The sequence below is a fragment of the Schistocerca serialis genome, chromosome 2 (genome assembly GCF_023864345.2).
Source record: "Schistocerca serialis cubense isolate TAMUIC-IGC-003099 chromosome 2, iqSchSeri2.2, whole genome shotgun sequence".
Taxonomy (NCBI): Eukaryota; Metazoa; Arthropoda; class Insecta; order Orthoptera; family Acrididae; genus Schistocerca; species Schistocerca serialis.
The window spans coordinates 640,886,928-640,895,352 of record NC_064639.1 but is presented as its reverse complement, the minus strand read 5'-3'; the positions used below and the strand labels follow the sequence as shown (position 1 = coordinate 640,895,352).

At 40.6% G+C, this 8,425-nt stretch overlaps 1 pseudogene; it reads right to left on the bottom strand.

Annotated features, from left to right (window-relative positions):
- Window positions 1-395: 395 nt before the first annotated feature.
- LOC126459123 (5S ribosomal RNA) lies at window positions 396-513 on the bottom strand (annotated as a pseudogene).
- Between the last annotated feature and the right edge of the window lie 7,912 nt (window positions 514-8,425).

Sequence of the window (8,425 nt, the reverse complement as noted above, 5' to 3'; positions counted from 1 at the left end):
GCTATGAGTCCACAAGAGAGGAAAGAAGTTGTTAAGAAACTCATGGAAGAACAAGGCAAAATAAGAAAAAACAGGCATGACAAAAGGTTGAAACCCACCAATTATAAAATAGATAACCTTGTCCTTGTAAAAACCCATGAGAAATCAGAAGCAATCTCCAGTGAATTAAAGAAATTCTTTGACATATACATAAAGCATTCCGTCTTCAGGCCACGAGTGGCCTACCTGGATCATCCGACCGCCGTGTCATCCTCCGTGGAGGATGCGGATAGGAGGGGCGTGGGGTCAGCACACCGCTCTCCCGGCCGTTGCGATGGTATTCTTGATCGAAGCCGCTACTATTCGGTCGAGTAGCTCCTCGATTGGCATCACGAGGCTGAGTGCACCCCAAAAAATGGCAACAGCGCATGGCGGCCTGGATGGTCACCCATCCAAGTGCCAACTACGCCCGACAGCGCTTAACTTCGGTGATCTCACGGGAACTGGTGTATCCACTGCGGCAAGGCCATTGCCTGACATATACATAGGTCCTTTCAAAATTCAATCCATCCCTCACCCCAACGCATTCAGGTTAGTTTACCCAAGATCTGGGAAATTGTTTGGCCTTCTAAACATCACAGAATTGAAACCATATAAAGCACCAACCAGTGGAAACAAATAAATAACATGTGTGCCTTCAGGAGGACACCATCTTTGTGTCAAGAGTGTGGCGAGCACTAGGTCTCCTGAATATGTAGCATTCGACTTTCTTCCTTTTCGGTTTCAGAAGCTACATCTCTTACTCACCTGTAATCCTACCTGAAAAACTATCTTCCACTATCATTTCTATCCTTCTCTTCAGAATTAGTTTTTTTTAGGATATAGAAATTCATTTAATTTACATTTTTTTGGAATTTATGTATAATCTGCATTATTTATTTCAGAAAGATATAATAATTGTAATTATTGCACACTTATTTCTATGTCTTAGTTAATAAGTTGAAAAATTATTCAGTTATTATGGTTAGTTTGTAAAACTGTTTATGTCTTGTGAACACATTCATGTAGAAAGCTAGAAGGTTAGAAGAAGTTGTGAGAGAAAAACAAAAAGAAAACAAAAAAGTATGGAATCAGTTGACATCAAAAGTAATGGAAATGTAAAATAAGTTATGAAATTAGATAAAAGTTTTGATGGGTAGCATGAAAGTGCATTAGGTAACCATAATGATAAAGAATAAATGTTTAAAAACTGGAACCGAACACTTTCGCTGTAAACCACACACTTCATGAAGATACAGGCAATCTACGAATATTTCAGTTATGTGAAGAGAACTTTCGTTTTAACCTTCTACTTATGATTCTAGATAACATCAGATGACATGTACTTTTGATAAGTCAGCTCATATGAATAATATTCTGTATTTTCAGTACACTTTACTAAGGAATTGTTATTATTATTTTTGTATCTTATGATTGTGACCCTTAATCCTTGAAAATGAGGAAAAAAACCATTTGAAACGTTCTTCCCTGTCCCTGCCTATAGGACAAATCCATTATACCCGCCTAATGTGACCATAAACCACCAACTGTGAATTAACAGTGGACTGTGCTATTGCAGCAAAATGGAAAATTCCAGGAGTTGCCTGTGAACCAGGGATGGCAGACATTAGATGGACAGCGTTATGGACTGACAGAAGTGTGCTGCCAACCCAGAGTAATAGAAAGTGATGTTATGGAAGACTTCAAAATGTTAAGAAAATTTTTTTTTACTCCTGAGTAAGCAGCTACTCACTAAAAATAAATTTGTAAGAGTAGCTGGGGGGTTCATGTAATATACCTAATATACAAAGACTTAATGAAAACTTCGATTCCCTGACATCGTGTAGTACAATATCTCACTTTAAAATGATTGGTATTGTGGTGATTCGTGAATTTCATAAAAATGACACTAAATTGGAAACTAATTAGCAGACACCATTACAAAATTAAAAAACGACGATGTATTTTAACAAACTGTGGCATTCATTGTAGTAATGGGAAAGACTTGAATTAGTGAAAATGGTAGGAATAAAATATATGGTATTAATCACTATTCAAATAATTGGATTTTTACGAATGTAGTTTACTTATTCAAGAAGTTATTCTGTCGCTTGCAAATGAAGGCACATATTGTAAAACGTAAGTTTAGGATGAAAGCTGTAAAGAACATTCTGTCTTAATGACTTTATTAATTAAACTTGTATTGTTGTAACCAGATGTACGCCTAATTATGAAATTTTAGGCATCTGTTACAAATTCTGTCAATCAAAACCTGTTTCGTTTTGACCTCTTAGTTTCAATTATTGTTAGGAATGTGAGTCATTGTGTAATTGGCGTGTATTAATTAAGTTTGTGAAGTTCATTATTGCACTCATATTTAGATGGAATTTTCACATTTAAAACATTTTTACATTATAAATTTCACATATTATTCAATTCAGTAATTTTAGACGTATTATTCTGTGTAATCAGAACATCTTAGCTTTGGAACTTTTAATAGTAAATACGATTAAAAATATGTTGTCATTATTAAGTAATAATGGTCCAAGCGACCATCCATTACTTAGAATATATAAATAGGGAAGCAGCGAGGCTGCTGGGACGGGCAGTTTGAGCTGATATCTCGAACTGTAACCTGTGTTACTTATTTGAATATTATTTTATTAAGATTTAAAGTTGTGAAAAATTATGTTTCTTGATTTGTGAACCAGTGAGTTGTTTTACGAAGACATACTGTACAACTCGGCCTCTTTGCAATGTGTCATTATGGATTTGATCAGCTGTTACGAACGGAAGAATAAATGTTTAAAAACTGGAACCAATCACTTTCACTGTAAACCACACACTTCATGAAGATCCAGGCAATCTACGAATATTTCAGTTATGTGCAGAAAACTTTCGTTTTAACCTTCTACTTATGATTCTAGATAACATCAGACTACATGTACTTTTGATAAGTCAGCTCATCTGTCTTCGAAGTTTTGATGATTACCTTACCGACGAGTAGATAATAATTAAGTAGAAGTGTTAAAAAGTCGTCGTCGTCTGTCATGGCGAGTGGGATTGCCAGGCTTTTCGAGAGAATGTCTTCATTTTTGTCCCAGTCTTCATTCGCGTATGTTCGTACTGTCGTCTTGTGCGGGGGTGTTCTGGGGTAGGGTGGCGATGGTTGCGATATGGTTGACAGTGGTCGCTCGTTATCGAATCGCCCATGGCAGGGCTCTGACACAGATGGTGTGGCTGAAGTGGACGTGGTCTGGTGTTGATCGTCCTCGGTGGCCAATAAAAGTCGGCTGGTTTACTGGGAGTCTGTCCACTGGTTCAGTGGTGAAGAAGTTAAAAAGGCGGCGCCCGTTTCCATTATCTACAGTGTCCCCTAACATGTGGTGCCTTGCGTTTAGGTCGCTCAAGATAGTAAATCGGTAGAATGTCGTCATATGGCGGAAAACGTTTAGGGGTAAGCACGTTCCCGACGGGATATATATACAGGCTATAGTTAGGGAACGTCTGTTTCCATCTCTGAGCTGTTTGATTACCGCCTCTATGTTGTTAAATTCTACTGGAAGGCGAATTTATTTAGCTACGATGGTGTGTCTTACATATAGTGCTGCTCCTCTACTATTGCTTCTTCTGCTTCTGGCACTGTCTTTGCGAAAAGTATTGAACCTAGGAGTATCGAAGGTTTGGCTGTCAGCTAGCCAGGTTTCAATGATGCCTCCTATGTGGATATTTTGCTGCTGTATTGTATGCATTAGGACGCCTCGTTCTGACTTGGCACGTTTTGCATTTACGGATACGACGTTCAGAAGTGTGCTTCGACCATCGTGGCGTGCTTGGGAGGAAGGGAGAGGGAGGTGGCGGCTTGTGTTTAGGCTGTTTGTTGCGGTGTGTGTTGGGGTGAGTGTTGGGGTGTGCGTTGTCAGTGTCTGTATCGTGTTTCTGGGTGCCAGAATTCAGTCACCGTGATATGAATATTATTCCCTGTCTGAGTCTGCTCAAAGTCCTGTTCTCGGATTTGCCTTGTGGCGTGTCTTACTGATTTCTTTACAGCTTCCCTGCAGTCTTGGAATAGTTTGTGCAGGGTTGCTTCGATGACTCGCCCCAGGTCTTCCTTGACCACTATTTCTTAGTTCTCGCTCTCTGGCAGTTATCCGGCTACGATTACAGGTAATCTGAAAGTGGTAACCAAAGTACGGAGAAATATTCTTTGGGGCTCTGTTGCATAGCAATCAGATTGCTTTCAGTTCTGAGAAATGTCCAGTTACTATTGTGGATTTGAATGATCCATGAAGTGACTTCTTTTCCGAAGAAAACATCGAACTATTTCACTAGAACTGAACGCTCCCGTCGGAACTGTTCTCAGCTGGTGTTTATTAGTAAATCACAATAGCCGTATATCGCTGGGTGTATAATAAGACGTACCTTCTTGAAATGAACAATATTTTATTGTTCTATTAACTGATTTCCTTCCATATGCACTTATATTTTACAATGTGAATCAAAAACTCGCAATGGCGTCGATTTTTTACATCACAAGAATGGCTCTCCTCTCCTAAAATTACTCTTAACAAGAACAAACAAAAACTATATCCCAAGAATAATTATGTGAGCGCTGACCGCCACAGAGTAATAAGCAATATCTTTGTCTCTCTCTCGCACTGTCACAGCAAGTTACGCTGCATGATACATCATAATGGGGATGGCGCTGGCTCATCAATGATATTGATTGGAGCTTGCGTTTCTTCGCTGGTGGCTTCTTTGAGGCGCTCAGAGCATTTGTATGATAGGGTGGAGTGGGGGCCCTTGCAGTTCACTTACTGTTCCTTCTCCTTTAGATTGCAGTGAGACAGGTCATGCGCCCAGCTGCACATGGGGCATTTCAGCTGCTTCTTGCAGTTAGTTGTGGCATGTTATGAGAGACACCTGCCACATTGTACTGGCTGGGGTAGAGGGTCCCTTGGGGGTTCTGCCAACCGCATAGTGGAGTCGCTCACCGCTCCTTTAGTAAGGAGAGTGTCGCATGTGGGTAGGCAGTAGTAGTGGGGCAACCTTCGTTTCAGGGCAATTTGTTAGTGTGGGTTGCCTACATTCAGGAGCAAACCTATCGTTCTCTTTTGACTGTATGTTGCTGGCAGTAAAGTCCTTCTGTTTTCAGCTTCAAATGTCGGTTCTCAATAGTGTTCCTCGAAATGACATTGTCTACCCTCAGGGGTTTACCATTTTTAACTACCTGATAAGTGTAATCTGACTACTGAAAAAGAAAAATTACTCGCCGTGCAAAGTGATTCTCATGATCAACTTAATTAATTGTTCTATCAATTTGATATCAGTGACATGCTGCCTGGTGGGTGTAGGCAATAGCTAGAGCACCACAGATATGATTCTTCAGTTGGAGTTTTTTTCATTTCGTTAGTATCTTTTAATGATACCTCAATTATCCACCTGTACAGGGAGTGACAACCATCATAATAAAATCAGATGTGTCACAAAATTTATCAGGTGATATGTAATATAAAACTTATATTACTTCTCTGTGCTGTTACCTTAAGAAACTTCGAATGTGGCGTGACATTTCGTTACCTTAAGAGAGAGTTCAAAAGCGAGGTGTCCTGTGTCAGTGGTAGATCTTAGCACTCAGTCATGAGCCAAAAATAAATTTAACATTCTAGTCTTGTGATACATGGCGTGACAGATAAGAAATGATATTTTTCTACGTGATGATAGAATACAGGATTCTGACAACAAGTAACGATACTTTAGCGACGTGAAAAAGCTTGTATTACAAAACTGCTAAGGCTTTCGTAGCGACTTGTTGACAAACTGCCTATTGGCTTCTGTCTCGGGTTCTTTGGCCGATGTTAATCTAATGATTTTACTGACATTTCGCCAGCACGAGTGGCTGGCATTGTGAAAGCTTCACCCTCCATTGCCGGTGGTGAACTGGAGCCGAGCTCGCGGCCGAAGTCTTGTATTGTCAGATTTTTTCTATCTTTGACATGTAGTCATGACAACTACTGGCACAGACTGGATCGTGGTTTAAGTGTATCGTGTTTAGTGCTTCTCAGTACATTGCAGTGGACTCTGCCTTGCAGTGCTATTTGCTGTTGTCTCTATCCTATAATGCAAAACACCTTCCTACTTCCGAATGTAGCAGAGGGAACCAATTGCGACGTCAAAATCCCGATTGATCAGTCTATTGTTTCTGATAGTTGTATTGCATGCACACATGCATTTGGATGTGGGTCTCTCTCCCCGTTAGTGTGGATGGTGGCTACGCTATAGATGACGAATGGTGCATGCCTCGGCATCGCTAGTTTGTGTGATCAGTAGCATTTTTCTTTTTCTAAGATATGTTTAGTGGAATGTTGTGGTGGAGGAGGGTGTTTTTGCTCTCAAACACTGGTGCGTACAAGACCTTCGATATATTTAGCGCTACGATCTATTTGTGGTGGAAATTTCATAACCTGATTTGTATAATGTTTGTGTGTGATACTCAGACATTGAAAATATGTTTTATTACGAAGAAGGATCATCTTAAGGTGGAGGTGAGTGTTTTAAGCGATCTGTTTGACTGCTGTAAACTGTTAAACAATTAATGTGAAAGGGTAGTGCAAATGGCTCATTTCACTCTATTCTTGATATCGAAATTGAATCAGATCTCTCTTTATCTCGAGCATTAGTCCACAGGAACACTGTATTCTGAGGAGAGGTCGAAATTTCCGTCTGCATGTTTCAGCACGTTTGTTCACACAGACAATCGGGGAGTGGCATCTTGAGAAAGACAAGACCTCTTTTGCAAGATTCAGCTGTCAGAACAATATGACTGCTGTATGTTTCTTGATCTGTAAAAAATACTTTGCCACTGAGATACTAGTAATTTTTCCGTCTGCAGAAAGTGATGGTGGGTTTCTAAATATGTCATGAACTTTTAGATATGTAGTTGTTCTGATTTTTGTGTCTGTGCTTAAATATCAGTGTGCTTCGAAAAGTGAGGAAAATAAATAATAAGAGCCTTAACATCGGTGACTTCGGCAGCAAATATAAACTAACCTACTCAGCGTTTCCAAGCGCGATCGGGACAAAAAAAAGCGCCGCATTGTTTAAATAGCCTACACTGCGATCGATTTCCTGACAAATTCTTTAAATAAACTCTGTTCCATACACCATCTCGTATTCTGTAAACCGTTTAAATAAACAGTATTCCATATACCGCAGTCAGTTTCCTGACAAATTCTTTAACTAAATAAATGAACTGTATTCCAATCATGGCCTTGTATTGTGAAAATTGTTTAAACAAACAATAGTTCACACATTGCCTACATTTTTTAAACAATATTCCATACACTGTAATCGATTTTCCTCCAAATGACCCTTCAACTAAGTTTCTTTCCGCCAATTTCTGGGAGGGGAGGGGAGGGGAGGTGAGGGGAGGGGTGGTGAGGGGAGGGGAGGGGAGGGGGAGGTCTGGGGGATATCCCAGAGGGGGAGGGGTTAATTAACTGATCAATTTAATTAAGTAGTCAAACCAATTAGTAGAGTAACAGGGGGCTATTCGAATAACTTAGGCATGAAGGTGTATCTGTATTAGCGAGGGATGGGGAGAGGGTTGAGGTTTCCTGAGGGGTTGGGAGGAGGAGGGGAAGGGGAAGGGGTGGGGGTAACATGGAAAACCACTTAGCCAAGGAACAGGTTAAGGACCTGTCAATCAAAGGGAGGGATTATCTCCAGGGACTCATAATCCTCTTGGCAGAACAATAAGTTATGGACCTATCAGTCAAAAGAGAACAATAGATTTGCCTATGAATGCAGGCAACCCACACAAGGAAGTAGTTCCTCTACATCCAATAGTCAGCAATGTTTGCACAGCCACCTACCTCGCTGCTTGACACCTCGCCATATGTGGGAAAGTGTGCTCATCACATTCGCAACTTGGAGGATTTCCTACAATGCCCTAGGCAGCTACAGATCACAGACTCTGACATTATGGTCAGTTTAGATGTGGTCTCCCTGTTCACCCACATGCCACTGAATGATTCACTTGAGTTGATTGGAGAAAAGTTCGACGGTGGTCTCCTGGACTTATTCACATATTCACCTCGATGTACCTCTTATATGGCAGCCAATTCTATGAGCAAACGAAAGGGGTGGCAACGGGCAGCTCTCTCTCACTGGTGGTGGCCAATCTCTTTATGGAAAGATTTGAAGAGGAGGCACGTACATGGGTCCCTGATCAACCGAAATGCTTTTTTAGGTACATGGATGACACCTTTGTCGTATGATCCAACGGGAAGGAAGAGGTCGATGTTTTCTTGGACCACCTAAACTCACGCCACCCTAATATTAAATTCACCATGGAACTCTAGAAGGATCGACTACTCCCTTTCCTAGATGTACTAGTTTAGAGGAA